Here is a 17179-nt window from a genome sequence, read left to right as displayed (position 1 = left end):
CCGAGCCCTTCCTCCAAGAGGGAAACCCCAGAGGCTGGAACGAGAATTGCTTATCTTTTCCACCCCGGATTCTAAAGGTGAGAAACTCTAAGGAAGGATAATTATCTCGGGGAGGAAAATACACAGAAGGTCATATACACCTAAAAAAAAGAAAGAAAAGAAAAGAAAAAAAAAAACTCCCTCTAAATATTGTATTTTTTTGGAAAGAGAAAGATTAAATTTTAACGTTGAGAAATATAAAAGAATATAAACCTCAAATGCTGCAGTCATTAACTGTGGACTGCATAGTTGTTATTAGAGACAATAGAGAAGGGGGTGAGAAATGGGGTAGGAAAAAATGTGAGAAGCTAGGGAGAGAAAGTAAGGAAAGGAGAAGACAGATTTTCTAGGAGCTGAAGGGAAAATAAGACGCAGGGATGGAAATAGCCAAGGGATAGAGAAGAAAACTTATCTTTTTGCCGTTATAATCGCCACCTGTTGTAACCCTTTTCGGGAAGTTTTGGTCTTTCCCAGGAATGGCGGCGTTTTCTTCTGATTCTCTGGAGCAGCACTGTCTTCCTGCAGTGTTGGAAACGTTCTCTGTCTACACCATTCAATATGGCAGCCACCGGCTCTACGTGGCTACTGCGCCCTGGAAACGTGGCTCCTGTGACTAAGGAGCTGAATTTAAAATTTTTAGGTAATTCAAAGTTGAATAACTACATGTGACTAGCAGCTACCATATTGGACAGTACAACTCTGGATAATCAAAATCTTGCTCCCGCTAGACCCAGTGTTTTCCTCAGGCCATACAGGTCCGACATCTGGATTATTTCAGTTGCTTAGTTCAGAGATATAAATGGAGATCTGTTAAGAGTTGTCTAAAATCTGGTATACTTACCTAAAATCTAGCCAATACCTCCTTTTCCAAGTTAGGCAGATAAATTTTAGGACCCTTGACCTTTCTCACATTTTCTGACAAGGTATTGACTTCTAATGTTTTAAAGTCAGTAGCTAAATGTATTTCTGTGTTATAAATGTTCTCAAACATATTTATTGATTTAATTTTTATTGAAGCATGAGTAACATAAATGTTTCAGGTGTACAGCGTATTGATTCAACAATTCTAGGTATTACCCCATGCTCACTATGGTAAATGTAATCACCATCTGTCACCCAACGACATTATTATGATACTATCATTATTTTTTTAAAGAATTTATTTATTTATTTGACAGAGAGAGAGCGAGCACAAGAAGGGGGCGCAGCAGAGGGAGAGGGAGAAGCAGGCTCCCCGCTGAGCAGGGATCCCAACGTCGGGCTCGATCCCAGGAGCTTGGGATCATGACCTGAGCCGAAGGCAGCCGCTTAACCAACTGAACCACCCAGGCGCCCCTTCGATATTATTGACTATATTCCCTATGCTATACTTTTCGTCTCTGTGACTTATTTATTTTATAGCTGGAAGTCAAACATATTTTCATATGATTGTATGATGGACTGCTATAAGAGATATGTATATTTGTGTTTGGGCATAAAACATTTATCTACTTTATTAGTAATTTCTGCAGGAAAGGGCCAAATTGAAGTTATTCAAATTATATATATTGACTAGGATATAAACTCCACAAACCAGGGGATTTTGTCTGTTTTGTTCACTGATATGTCCCATGCCTAGAACAGTACCTAGGACATATTAGATGTGCATTAAATATTTTTCAAAAGATTGTTTTGTGAACTCTTTGGGTTTAACTCAAGAATATTTAGAGTTTATATTATTTCAGGATTGCATTTATTTATATAAAATTTCTATTGTACAACCACCTGGAGATTATTTTAGATTTAAAAATTTAGAATTTACACTGTAACAATCAAGGTAAATCAATGATAAATTATTCCTGAATTTATTAGTGTTGGCAAAAGAGTCTGTTGATTGAAGTAATTCTAGGGTTGAGTACAAGGAAATAACATCTCAGGATCTTTCTGAATTGCTTTATCTTATTTTTAACTTTAGCACTTAACAAATTTTTTAAAATAGTTACTTTTCCCCTCATTTTTTTTATAGTTGAGCAATAATACTCTTTCTGTTGTTGCTGTTGTTATGTTTGTAGGAATCTATGATACAGAACTCTCAATTCTTTTGAGATCTAATATTAAAATCTAAAAGGTAATTTTGATGAGGGAGAATGGAATTTATTCACACATGTCCTGCAGATGCCAGTTTTAACATGGAAACCATGTCTTAAATTGAAATAGCTTAATATGACATCACTTCAGAGGCAAAGATTTCCAAATTAGATCATATGATACAAGCAGCTGTCTGTGTTTGGTATTAAAAGAGTTCAATATGTACTTAAAAATTTAACTGAGATTGAATCAGAATGGCCAACTGAGAGCAAGTTCTAGCCTCTAGCCTCTCCCAAATCCTCCCCTCTTTCCCAAGTGTAAAAATTACAAAAAAAGTTACATGGGTACACAAACTCATATGCATCCATGCATGTACCTTAATATCGAAAAACACAAAGGGGTGCTCTCGGTGGACCAGGCATTATGAGAATCCTTGAAAAATAGGAAGCAGATGGGATTGGATTGAAGGTAGACAAAAGTTGCATAACAGAGGCTTAATGCAAAAATGCAGGTGGCTCTTGGGGACATTCTAAGTACACAGAAAAAAAAAAAGATTGACATCAGTAGGGCCCTTGGACAACGTGTGAGTTATTGATTGAGGTACTGCTATAAGAAGAGACAGTCTGCCTCTCAGCCTTACTCCCACTTGCTCATGCAGTGAGTAGCAAAAGAACTTGCTCTAAGGGGGGCAGGGGCAGTCCATGTAGGTACTTTTGCTGAAAAGCTGTGATGGCTTTTGATATCTGGGAGGAAGAGAGAGACTTCATATCTTGAAGACTGATACTAGTTCACCTTGTGAAGCTGCACATGCAGCATTCCTCCTTCAAAACACTCAAGGCAGAATGAAAAAGAGAAAATCCACAAAAAATATATGTTAAAAGACATTACCTTAAACAGAGAATAATAAGACTTGAACTTTTTTTTTTTAAGATTTTATTTATTTGAGAGAGAGAGAGAGCATGAGCGGGGGAAGGGGCAGAGGGAGAAGGAGAGGGAGAAGCAGACTCTCCGCTGAGCATGGAGCCCGACGCGGGACTTGATCCCAGGACCCCAAGATAATGACCTGAGCTGAAGGCAGACACTGAACCAACTAAACACCCCATTGAACTTGACTTTTTAACAGAAATGAGGAAAGCCAGGGCGCCTGGGGGGCTCAGTCTGTTAAGCATCTGCCTTGGGTTCAGGTCCTGATCCCAGCGTCCTGGGATCAAGCCCCGCGTTGGGCTCCTTGCTCAGTGGAGAGCCTGCTTCTCCCTCTTCCTTTGCTACTCCCCCTGCTCATGCTTGCTCGCTTGTTCTCACTGTATCTCAAATAAATAAATACAATCTTAAAAAAAAAAAAGAAATGAAGAAAACCATAAAAAGTTGAGTAAGGTCTTAGAAGAAGTTACACTATAATTCTATACCTAGCAAAATATCCTTCAGAAATGAAGATAAGATAAAAATGTGTTTAGAAAACAAGCATTGAGAAAGAAGATCACCACCAACAAACCCACACAAAGAATTGCTAAAGGGAGTTATTCAGGCTAAAGGGAAAATGATCCCAGATGGAAGCACAGAAATGCAGGAATAAGAGCAATGAGAAAGATAAACACAGCGTCAATATATAAACTCAATTGTATTATAAATATCACCTAAAGTTTTAGATGGTAAAATTTATAATAAAAAATTAAATACCTAGGAATAAATCTATGATAGTGCAAGATCTCTGCATATCAAGCTGTATATGATTTCTGAGAGGAAATTAAATAAAACCTAAATAAATGGAGAGCTGCACAAAATTAATGGCTAGGAAGACTTATGAGTGAAAACATGTCAGTTCTTCCCAAATTGATGTATAGATTCATTGCAGTCCTAGTAAAAATCCCAGCATTTTTTGGTAAAAATGGAGAAGCTGATTTCAAATGTCATATGTAATTGCAAAAGACCAAGAATAGCCAAGAGAATCTTGAAGAAGAACAAAGTTGGAGGGCCTGTTCCTACTTATTATTAAGATTAAATAATTACTAGAACAAAATGGTATGGCTTTGGCTGTAAGATAGACAGATAGACCAATGGAAAAGAACGGAGTCCAGAAACAGACCTACACATATGTGGTCACTTGATCTATGACAAAAATGATACTACAGTGCAGTGAGGGAAGGGTAATCTTGTCAGTAAGTTGTGCTGGATATCAATTGGATATTCATACAGACAACAGTGTATCTTGACTCCTAGCTATACATACCCAAACGTTAATTTCATATGGACTGTAGACAGTAAAACAATAAAACTGCTACAAGATAACATCGGAGAATATTCTTATGATCTTGGGGTAGGCAAATATTTCTTAAACTGGACAGAAGAAGGGGCACCTGGTTGGCTCAGTTGGTTAAGCAGCCAACCCTTGATTTCAGCTCAGTCATGATCTCAGGGTCCTGAGATGGAGCCCTACCTCAGGTTCCCTGCTCAGTGGGGAGTCCACTTGACATTCTCTCCCTCCCGCTGCCCCTCCCACTGCTCGTCTACGCTACTTCTCTCTCTCTCAAATAAATAAATAAATCTTTTTTAAAAAAGCTGGGCAGAAAAATAACTGATCATAAAAAGATTGATTAAATATATCTCATTAAAATTGAGAACTTTTTTTTAGGTAGGCGCCACACCCAGCATGGAGCCCAACATGGGGCTTGAACTCACGACCCCGAGATCAGGACCTGAACTGAGATCAAGAGTTGGGCGCTTCACTGACTAAGCCACCCAGGCACCCCAAGAACTTCTCTTAATAAAAAGACATCAAGAGAGTAAAAAGGCAAGCTTCTAAAATTTTTTCCTTTTAAAAAAATTAGCTATGAATATTGTTGTATCATTTTCATCAACTGATACTTTAAAAAAATTTTAATTTTGAGATAAGTGTAGATTCACATGAAGTTGTAAGACATAATACAGAGAGATCCTGTGTACCTTCTAAGGGTAAAACCTGGTAAAATTGTAGTACACACAATCAGAATATTAGCATTGATACAATCCATCCATCTTCACATTTTCTCAGTTTTACTTTTATGCATTCGTGTGTGCCTGTATTTAGTTCTATGCAATTTTATCATATGTGTGTTTCATGTGTCCACCACCACAGAGCAGTTCCATCACCTCAAAGATCCCTCCTGTTGTCCTTTCATAACCATTTCCTCTTCCCTCCCACTTCTCTCCCCAGGATCCAATTTTTTAACCACTACTAATTTTTATTATAACCATGATTAAAATAACTATGTAATTCAAACAGTGGTTCACAGCATTTAATAAACAATGCACACATTATAGAGAGAAGAAATATGTTTTCACTTCGAAATCTTTAAGAAAAAACCTTCTGTTTGTATTAATCTTAAGCACTGTACTAATTAGACATTGATTACCATTCCTAAATAGAAACTCATTTGTGATGCTATCTTTTTCTTTAATATAAGAGGGGGGTATCTACTTCTTTTCTTTTCTTCCCCCCTCCCCCTTTTCTACCTCATTTCATCCTCTGGAGACTGTTCTGTAGTCCCATCTTTTCTCCAGTCTGACTCTGTAAGTTTTACTCTAGGCAGAGGCTGCTAATTGCTGACCACTATCCATTCTTCCTTCTCTCTCAGATACACAGAGCCTGTTTTTTGCTGAGCACAAGGTAGCCAAAAGATGATATTTCCCAGCCTCCTTTGCAGCTAGGTGGGGATATGCATACAGTTCTGACCAATGAGATATACATTAAAGAACAGATGGGACTTTGGGGGAAATCTCTTGGGAAATGAATGCTATTCCTCTTTTTCCTCCCTTCTCCATCCTGCTGCTTAAATTCTGAGTGAGATGGCTGAAGCTTGAGCTGTCATTTTAGAACATGAGAAGACATGCTAAACAAAGGTAAGTAGCAAAATGGAAGAAACTTGGATTTCTGACAGCCATGGAAACTCCAAGGCTGCCTAGGGCTTCCTACCTCTGAACTTCCTTTATAGGTAGGAGAAATAATTTTATAAAAGACACCAACTGTTTTCACTGCACTGAAACTTGCCTTCCAATCCACTTTGATGTAGAGAGACATTGCTGATTATGGGTATGTACTATTCCATTGCATGAATATACTATAATTTATTTAACCAACCCCTTATTGATGGATAATTAGGTTCTTTCCAATTTTTTATTATAGATAAAGGCATAGTTAACATCCTTTCAGATATATTTTGCTGCCTATGTGGGTATTTCTATAGTATAAATAGCTAGAAATAGATTTATTGCATGACAGAATGTGCACATTTAACATTTTGAGAAATATCACCAAAAAGATGATGCTAACGTACAGCCCCATCAATAGAGTGACTGTTTGCCTACACTCCCACCAATCCTGAATCCTTAAATAATTGTACCACTCAGATAGACAAAGCTTATCTTTCTTTTCTTTGATTACTGATAAGGGGGGGACATCTTTTCATATGTTTATTGTCCTTTTGCATTTCCTATTGTGAATTGCATTTGCCTGTTTTTCTTTTTTTAATTATGAAATTATAAATGACTACCATCTCATTGTACAAAACTTAAGTGATACACTCATATAAGAGCAAAGAGAGACACTTTTCTCCAGTGCTTCCAATTACATTCCACCGCCGACAGTTTTATGTACATCCATTTAGTCCCTTTCCATACATTTCCATATGAATATACATACACATATAAATACTATTTTTATATAAATAGGATCATTTTTATGTACTGTTCCACAGCTTGCTTTTTTTTATGTTATGTTAATCACCATACATTACATCATTAGTTTTTGATGTAGTGTTCCATGATTCATTGTTTGCATATAACACCCAGTGCTCCATGCAGAACGTGCCCTCTTTAATACCCATCACCAGGCTAACCCATCCTCCCACCCCCCTCCACTCTAGAACCCTCAGTTTGTTTTTCAGAGTCCATAGTCTCTCATGGTTCGTCTCCTCCTCCTATTTCCCCCCTTCATTCTTAAAAATAGGATTCATTACTATGAAAAACCCAATATTTAACTATTATTTTTTCTCTTGCTATTAAATTGCCAAAGTAAACATCTTTTTTCATATATTTGTGGGCATGTGTGTGAACTTCTTTGGATGGAGTTGTATAAGGTAGATTGTTGGGTCAAAGGATGTGCTTTCTGATAGACCCATCTTAGCTTTCCCAAAGGTCTGCATAACTTTCTACTTTCAGCAAGTGTATGGAAAGTGCTCATTTCCCCACAAGCCTTACCTACATTTGATAATTTTTATTTGATGGGCAAGAAAGAAAAAAAAAGAATCATCTTGCATTTCCCTGATTAATGGTGAGGTTGAAGTTATTTTCATGTTTATTGGCCATCTATAGTTTTATTAGGATTGTTTGTTTGTTCATATCCATTACCTACAATAGCTTTTCTATTGGGTTATGTGTGGATATATGTTGTTTTTTGTTCAGCATCTCTTTCCCCATACCCTGGTAACAGAATTCTTATTTATCATGGGGAACCCATTCCCTATGGCTTAGATGATGAATATGTCTTCTCATATTCTAAAATGACAGCTCAAGCTTCAGCCATCTCACTCAGAATTTAAGCAGCAGGATGGAGAAGGGAGGAAAAAGAGGAATAGCATTCATTTCCCAAGAGATTTCCCCCAAAGTCCCATCTGTTCTTTAATGTATATCTCATTGGTCAGAACTGTATGCATATCCCCACCTAGCTGCAAAGGAGGCTGGGAAATATCATCTTTTGGCTACCTTGTGCTCAGCAAAAAACAGGCTCTGTGTATCTGAGAGAGAAGGAAGAATGGATAGTGGTCAGCAATTAGCAGCCTCTGCCTAGAGTAAAACTTACAGAGTCAGACTGGAGAAAAGATGGGACTACAGAACAGTCTCCAGAGGATGAAATGAGGTAGAAAAGGGGGAGGGGGGAAGAAAAGAAAAGAAGTAGATACCCCCCTCTTATATTAAAGAAAAAGATAGCATCACAAATGAGTTTTTTTTTTTTAAAGATTTTTAAAAAATTAATTCATTTGAGACACAGAGATACAGAGAGCATGAGCAGAGGGAGAGGCAGAGGGAAAGGGAGAAGTAGGCTCCCCGCTGAGCCAGGAGCCCAATGCAGGGCTCGATCCTAGGACCCCGGGATCGTGACCTGAGCCAAAGGCAGACGCTTAGCCATCTGAGCCACTCAGGTGCCCCTACAAATGAGTTTCTATTGAGGAATGGTAGTCAATGTCTAATTAGTAGTACAGTGCTTATGACTCAGGTCTTCCTGAGTCCTGCAGCTCCTTAGCCACAGTGGTGAAAGAATGGGCATGTAATTCAAGGCAGGCTAAAAAGAGCTTTCAACAGAACTTCTATAGGGAATATTGGTAAGAAGCTTCTGCAGAGATCCCACAAACTAAGGACTATGTAAGCCTGAATTTTTACCACGTGCAGAGTCTGAGGAGAAACTCAGAGGCTAGCAGAAAGCAATGAGAACTAAGTTCTGTTGTCATTTTTCTGGAGGCCCTAGATCCAGCTGTGCCTAAAGCCTGCCCTGCTTCTGAACTTTAAAGTTTTGAGAGCCAATAAAGTCCCTTTCTTGTTTAAGATAATTGAATTGGGTTCCTGTCCTGATTAATGTAGGTTATTTGTATTTTCTTACTGATTTCTAGAAAAGTTTGTGATTTTAAATTCTAGACTTACACTTTATGTATTATATAGATTAATAAAATTAGCATGGCCTTCCAAAAAAAAAAAAAAAAGACACCAGCTATTTAAATCGTAACATATTTTAGTGGCTTACTTTTACTTACATACTAATTAGAACTCTTAAAGACCAATTCACATGATAACTTTAAATATAGTTAGAACAGGGGCATCTGGGTGGCTCAGTTGGTTAAGTGGCCGACTCTTGATTTCGGCTCCAGTCAAGATCTCGGGGTCCCTGTGCACAGCTCTGCACTCAGCAGGGAATCTGCTTCAGAATTCTCTCTTACCCTCTGCCCCTCCCCCCCATACTCTTTCTCTTTCTAAAATAAATATGTAAATCTTAAAAGAAAAAGAAGGCACATAGTGTCACTTCCACTGTACTCTGTTGGTTAAAGCAGTTATAAGCCCATCCAGAGAGTATATGGACCCCCTATCTCTCTATGGGAGATATATCAAAAAATTTGAGGCCAACTTTTACAACTGCCACAAAAAATATATATAAAATTTGAATATCTTGTTGTGCAAAGTATATCAATTTAAGTAAATGTAAAAATCTTTGAAATTCAGTGTCTTCAAGAAATTATTTTTCTTCTAATATATTAAAAATTACCTGCCAAATTTAAAGGCAAGGCAAAGCATAAATAATAATGAATATCAAAATTTAAATTTATTTAAATGTAGTTGAAAATTTTAACTCAGTTTTTAAAAGCTTAATTAGGTCTTGTTAAATATTTTTATAAACCTGAAACTATTTATAATTGTAGTTGTCAATGAGAAGAACAGGTGCTGTGTCTCATATATGTTATATCTAGACTTACATGTGTACAAATTTAGGATATAACTGTTTAATATCACAAATTGTTCCTCAGCTGCCATGTGCAACTGTTGTAAAAAACTGTGCTAAATTTTGAATGGTGGATATAAGGAGTTCAAGAAAATGGACGCTTTGCTCTATTGGCAAATATTTCATTATTCAAAAACTCTACTGCAGTTTTTTAATTTGAGAGGAAAGATATGATGATTTAATTTTTTTTCCTAATTATTTCTCTAACTCAAATTCTCCCCACACTCTGAAACAATGCCCATCTCTGATATCAGCAGTGCCTCAGTCTTCAATTCTTCATTTGGAACAGTCATCTTTTCTTCATGGACGCAAGGCAAGAGATATGCAGAGCTTTTTTTCTGGGGCCTGAACTGTGTGAATCACAGCAGCAAATGTGTAACATTGTGAGTTGTCCAGTGCCATCACTGAGCACTGGTCTCCTGAGTGACAGAAGTGTCCGTGTGATTTTCACTAAGTTCATAATTTTGGGTTTCTGGTTTATGGGTCCCTGTAAGATGTAAGAATAGGGCAGGGGCCTCTTAGCTCGTTTGGAAGGTGGTTCCACTTCTCTGGGAGCATGACCTTTTAAATTTTGTCTGATCACTCTCACTGCTAGCTCTAGTTCAGAGTTTATAATCCAGGAAGCTTCCAAGAAATGTGAAATTCCTTCAACAGTGTTTCCACAATAAATTATGGCCCAGTTCAGGTTCAAAAGTTGATGGGCTGCCAATTTGTCCCCTATAGTGCTTAGTCCAACAAATCCAGTCAAATGGTGGGATTTGTTTGGGCAAAACATGGAGCTCCAACATCTGGAGATGTGATCACACTTGTACTCACAATGTTTCCTGACCTTTAGATTTGAGTAATAGTTTTGGTTCATTGAATTTTCTTATTATTTAAGGGGGAAAAAGGGACTTGTTTAACCAAGAGAAACCCTTGTATCAATGGGCCTAGACAACCTCCAAAAGATGAAGCCTCCATTTACATTTACCTTCTAGAAATTTCCTCTCCATATCTCAGAATTGTAGTCAGAATTCATTCTGGAGATGATTCAAGATCTCTACCTCCTATGTGCAAGTTGTTTAGAAACTTCCTCTGGTTAACTGTATGCAATTTGTACTTCATATTTTTAATTAATACCCATTTCTTTGTGGAAAGATTCTCTCACTAGTCAATCAGCCATAAGGAGGATTCAAAATGTGTTGTGGGGAGAATGCAATCTCTCTACCCCCTCTTTCACCATTTATTGGTCAAATTGATATTTATATTCAATGTCAATATTTGTTTTTTAGAAGGGTGGAGGGGAGAGGGAGAGGGAGAGAGAGAGAATCTTAAGCAGGCTCCATGCCTAGCATGGAGCCTGATGCGGGGCTTGATCTCACAACACTGAGATCATGGCCTGAGCTGAAATCAAGAGTCAGACACTTAACCAACTGAGTCACCCAGGTACCTCTCAATATCAATATTTATAATTCATTTAAATGCAGGCATTTCCTTCTATTTTAAACCTAGAATCTGTTGTTACTTTTCTCATGGCTATTTACAACTAATTGTGGAATAAAATAACTTGTCCCCACTCATAGTTAAGGAAATCTAAGATATTAGCAGCCACGTGGTAAACATATTTTTATTTTGATTGGGTCTCTCTTAGCAGTGATGAGAGCAAAACTCTCCAAGGCTTGATATATACAGGAAGCCATAAGATCTTAGATTTCTTTCTAAGTCAGTATGAGTGTACATAAACTTTGTTTAAATCAAAAGTCTGACTTATGGCCCACCAAGCATACATTGTACACCTGCTTTGTAAATGAATAAATAGCCTAAAGGAAAACTGTCTTGTCCTTAAGATATTGATCAACACTCCTACCCTCTGCATTCCTTGTTAAAACTCATGATTCCTGCCTATATGTTAATCTATAATCTTTTAAGCTTTTACAAGTTGCTCATACAGGAATTCAGTAAAGTGGCAAGATACAAAATCAATGCACAGAAATCAGTTGCATTTCTATACACCAACAACAAGAGAGAAGAAAGAAAAATTAAGGAGTCGGTCCCATTTACAATTGCACCCAAACCATAAGATACCTAGGAATAAATCTAACCAAAGAGGCAAAGGATCTGTACTCAGAAAACTATAGAATACTGATGAAAGAAATTGAGGAAGACACAAAGAAAAGGAAAAATGTTCCATGCTCATGGATCCCAAGAACAAATATTGTTAAAATGTCTATGTTACCTAGAGCAATCTACACATTCAATGCAATCTCTATCAAAATACTATCAACTTTTTTCACAGAAATGGAACAAATAATCCTAAAATTTGTATGGAGCCAGAAAAGACCCCAAATAGCCAAAGGAATGTTAAAAAAGAAAAGCAAAGCTGGTGGCATCACAATTCCGGACTTCAAGCTCTATTACAAAGCTGTGTTCATCAAGACAGTATGGTACTGGCACAAAAACAGACACATAGATCAATGGAACAGAATAGAGAGCCTAGAAATGGATCTTCAATTCTATGGTCAACTAATCTTTGACAAAGCAGGAAAGAATGTCCAATGGAAAAAAGACAGTCTCTTCAACAAATGGTGTTGGGAAAATTGGATAGCCACATGCAGAAGAATGAAACTGCACCATTTCCTTACATCATATACAAAAATAGACTCAAAATGGATGAAAGACCTAAATGTGAGACAGGAATCCATCAAAATCCTTGTGGAGAACACAGGCAGCAATTTCTTCAACCTCAGCCGCAGCAACTGCTTGCTACACATGTCTCCAAAGACAAGGGAAACAAAAGCAAAAATGAACTATTGGGACTTCATCAAGATAAAAAGCTTTTGCACAGCAAAGGAAACAGTCAACAAAACCAAAAGACAACTGACAGAATGGGAAAAGATATTTGCAAATGACATATCAGATAAAGGGCTAGTATCCAAAATCTGTAAAGAACTTATCAAACTCAACACCCAAAGAACAAATAATCCAATCAAGAAATGGGCAGAAGACATGAACAGACATTTCTGCAAAGAAGACATCCAAATGGACAATAGACACATGAAAAAGTGCTCAACATCACTCAGCATCAGGGAAATCCAAATCAAAACCTCAATGAGATACCACCTCACACCAGTCAGAATGGCTAAAATTAAAAAGTCAGGAAATAACAGATGTGAGGATGCAGAGAAAGGGGAACCCTCCTACACTGTTGGTGGGAATGCAAATTGGTGCATTCATTCTGGAAAACAGTATGGAGGTTCCTCAAAAAGTTGAAAATAGAGCTACGACCCAGTAATTGCACTACTGGGTATTTCCCCCAAAGATACAAATGTCGTGATCCAAATGGGCACGTGCACCCCAATGTTTATAGCAGCCATGTACACAATAGCCAAACTATGGAAAGAACCCATATGTCCACTGACAGATGAATGGATAAAGAAGATGTGATATATATATACAATGGAATATTATGCAGTCATCAAAAGGAATGAAATCTTGCCATTTGCAACGATGTGGATAGAACTAGAGGGTATTATGCTAAGCGAAATAAGTCAATCAGAGAAAGACAATTATCGTATGACCTCACTGATATGTGGGATTTAAGAAACAAGGCAGAGGATCATAGGTGAAGAGAGGAAAAAATGAAACAAGACGAAACCAGAGAGGGAGACAAACCATAAGAGACTCTTAATCTCAGGAATCAAACTGAGGTTTGCTGGTGGGGAGGGGGGTAAGGGGATGGGATAGCTGGGTGATGGACATTGGGGAGGGTATGTGTTGTGGTGAGGGCTGGGTGTTGGTAAGACTGATGAATCACAGACCTGTACCCCTGAAATAAATAATACATTATATGTTAATTAAAAAAAGGGAAATAAAACCAATTGGAAATTAAAAAAAAAAAAATTGTAAAAAAGGACCTAAGCCTGCAAAAACCATTCATTCTCTGGAGCACTTTCTTCCCTGTGAAGAGTGTGTTCCCTTGAATAAAACTCTTTTTTTCTTTTAGAAATTCTAAAAGGTTTGTTCATTTTGTATTGACAGCGGCACCCTAAAAATAACACCAAAAAACCATTATCTATTTGATTACTCTTAGCAGTCTGATGCCAAAACCCAAACAAATTTAAAATTTCCGTACTGGAGTGACAGTTGTATAAATATCAGAGAATTCACAAAAATATTATGTGTAAATTAAGTTATTTGAGTATCCATTCCACAACCCCCCCATTTTTTTTTAATCCTAATGTAAGTTTATTGTTGTTTAGGTATTGCAAACCAGAGCAATCTTTAGCAGGTTTAGGTATATAAAAGTAGTAACTTACTAAGGCTATCTATCACTGAATATATTTAATTTTATTTGAATTCTCAGTTCTTCTCCAGTATTTCTCCCTCTCCCCCCCTTCTCTCTCTTTCTAAACACATATTGGATATTCTAGCATTTTAAATGGAGTTCCTACCAATTGTATTTCAGAGAAACACAAATATGGACAATGAAAATTACCTACATGGAAAATGGCTTGTCAAGTCCTAGAGAGTTTTAAAAATTCGTTTCCTTTAGCCTTACTGGGAGGAGGGTCTATGCAAAAACTTCCTTTGAGTAGTCAGTCCTGAGCTGTTAGGCTTCTCACCAGAGTTCAGGAGGGCAATATCTGTTTCCTCAAGATGGTGTGATAATGGGGTATTACAAAGTTCCTGGTGTGAAGTAAAGAGATAACAGCCAGGAAGTTAATTAAAAAGAGTAGATTTGCTTTAAGGAAAAGGGCAAAGTCTTTTCCTTCCCTACACTTTAAAATCTTCTGGCTCCCACCGACACAAAGACTTGAAACAAAAGAGTCAACAGTAAGAATGACACCTTTATGTTAACTCTTATGAAATATCTTCTTTTGTTTCCTTAATGAAACCTTTGTCTCCATCTTCCTGTACCTTCTCCCTTGGGTAAGAACTGACTAATGCATTTTCTCAGTGGTGGTACATTTCAAACCAATCATCTCCTCTCCCCCAAAGTTCCTTTTGTTAAAAACTTTAGGCTGGCCAAGTGAGGGACTACACTGCTATACTGTTTGGGATCTTAAGGCAGTAACAGTGTAACAGTAACAATATAGCCCTTAAAGAAATACTGTCTTTTGTTAGGATTAGGGATATCCTAATTCCTGATTTGTAACAAGGCAGAAACTCTGAAATCCCCATTTAGGAACAATAACTATAATTTTATTAATTCCTTGAATTTGGTGATTTCACATAGAAGATGTTCTGCCTAGCATTCCTCACTATAACCTAGTGGTATCCTGTCATTAGGCTTATTTTCTACATTAGAAGGGAAGTGAAAAGAGAAAGGACAAAGAATCGTGATCTTGGGCATAATTGCTGGATCATCAGAAATGTTGAATCATATAAGGATAAAAGAGGAAGTGGTTAAAAGAGTGAAACACACTGTCAAAAATAAAAGGAAATAACTAGAGGAAGAAATGACTATTTGTTAGAAACTGATATGTAATTAATTGAATATAGTTTTTTGGTGAGGGATTAGTGGTCAGAAAATACTTGTATATAAATACATGTTATTTATTTATGTGCTTTCTCATTTAAAAAAAATCGTAGTAGCAGATATTTGTGTAAATGTCTTCCTAATTGAAAAAACACAGTGAAATAAAAATAGTGGCCTTTCCTTCCTGAATGTGTTTAAAAGTGGCATTGCTTCTCATCTGTCTGGAGCAGTGTGGGCATACCAACACCTCACATTCGTAATTACAATAATCTTTGTAATTACAGAGCATTCACATTCTTTTGATTTTTACAATAGCTTCGTTAGATGTTAGATCGATGACCTAACAAGGAACACTCTGAACTAAGTGACTTGTTTAAAGTGGTATCATTCCTAATTATTAGACTGAAATCTCTTCTCATTCAGGTAGTGCTGGAACTCATTTCTGCTGCTTGAACTCAAGAGAGAAGTTTTCCAAGGTCCTTTCCAGTTACAAGGTCTTTTCTTTGGTTTTAGCAAATATACAAATGTATCACAATATTTTTATTTTTATATTTTTATAGTGCTTTTATAGTCAAATAGTGTAATATTTTATAGTCAAGCAGTGCTTTTAAATATAGAAATTTGGAAACAGTGGAAAGCAGATGTCCTGAATACTCGTGGCCCCACAGATCTGCTGTTCATTCTCCTCCACCCTGCTCTGTGTCCAGAGAGTGGACTGCATCAGTGGGCTTCTGGTTAGGTTCAGCAGGAGATGGGAGAGTAAGGAGAGCAAGGTTGGGTATTTATTCCTCAGCTTCTTTCCCTGCTGAGCCAGATTGGCAGTAGCTATCCTCTTTAACTGAAGGTGTACCCTGTGGGGCCCCCACCCATGTACCCTCAGTCCTCACCACTCCTCATACATGGTGGTGGCTCTTTCCTGTGTAAACATCTGCCACTCTCTGCCTGAGGCCCTTTGTGGCATGGGAGCATGCCCAGCCCGTGCCCAGGGCAGGTCAGTGGTGTGAGACGGTTGATCCCCAAGGAGCAGCTCTTAACCAATGGTGTTTGGGAATAGGTGGATAAACACTGTGGCTTCCTCTCCCCTAGGTTGGGACAACTCTGAGCTGTATTCTTTATCATCTCCCAGGGGTTCCTATCAAGACTGAGCCCCAGCTGCACTCAGTGGTGATCTACTGATCAGTGCACCCTGTCCTGTCTCACTTACCCAGCCCCTTCCAGTGCCTCCTGGGATTGCCTCCTAAATAAACTACTTGTGGTGGAATCTGAGCTTCAAGGTCAGCTTCTGGGTGACCCCAACCCAACAAAGAAGCCACAGTTCTTGTCAGGCAGCTATCTCCTACAACCATAGCTTACTTTTTGGGTTCCAAGGACCTCTTCCTTCCTTCCTCTCCTTGCCCCTTCAGGCCAGACTTAGTCATGGACACCCATTGTCGCCAGCCCCAAGGTGATTCACCATCCTATGTACACACAGCTGCCAGACAGGCTGGGCACTGTAGTCTTTATGATGGGCAGCTAAACAATAGGTATTCTTTTAGTTAAGAAGAAAATTAGAATAAGAAGAGTGAACATCCAGCAGCCACAGAGGCACACTTCAAATTCTAAAAATTTTTGAGACATATTGTGTGAGAAAATTAAATGATTCAAAGCAACACTAATCAGGCCAGCAAAAATTTCAATGCAATGGCCACCATAATGTCAATAAAAGCACCACAGTTATCTACAGGTTACTCTTGAGGATGATTGCTGTTTGAGAAACTCTGGTTCTGCTTCGGCTGTGCTCTTCCTCTTAGAGGCAGAGTTCTTGCAATGTCTCTGTGGTGCTGACCTGATAACGTGCTAACCTAATACTCTTAGTTACAGCAAAGCTGTTCCCACATCCAGCTGCCTGATGTGCTTAGTTTCGTATGTCAGGCATTGCTGTGACAGTATTTGTACCTACTTGTGGCAAAAATAAATTTTTTTACATATCAAGAAAAATTTGAGGGCTTTGATTTCTTGAGCACAGTGGCTGAAAATCCCTATGTTAGGTATTTTAGAGGAATGAAATGAGTAATAAGCAGTCCCTTCCCTCCAGAACTCTAGCTCTAATAGTGATG

General features: G+C 37.9%; 1 long non-coding RNA gene across 1 annotated transcript; it reads left to right on the top strand.

The window, feature by feature from the left end:
• Positions 1–13: 13 nt before the first annotated feature.
• Positions 14–2020, top strand: LOC115941705 (uncharacterized). Its single transcript, XR_004076437.2, has 3 exons — positions 14–77; positions 498–679; positions 1218–2020. It is a non-coding gene; the product is annotated as an uncharacterized LOC115941705 (long non-coding RNA).
• The last annotated feature ends 15159 nt before the right edge of the window (positions 2021–17179 follow it).

The sequence above is a fragment of the Leptonychotes weddellii genome, chromosome 6 (assembly GCF_054177405.1).
Source record: "Leptonychotes weddellii isolate Sample4059 chromosome 6, ASM5417740v2, whole genome shotgun sequence".
NCBI classification, from domain to species: Eukaryota; Metazoa; Chordata; class Mammalia; order Carnivora; family Phocidae; genus Leptonychotes; species Leptonychotes weddellii.
Note: the sequence above shows the minus strand (reverse complement) of the source record. Positions and strands in the feature narration are given on the sequence as shown.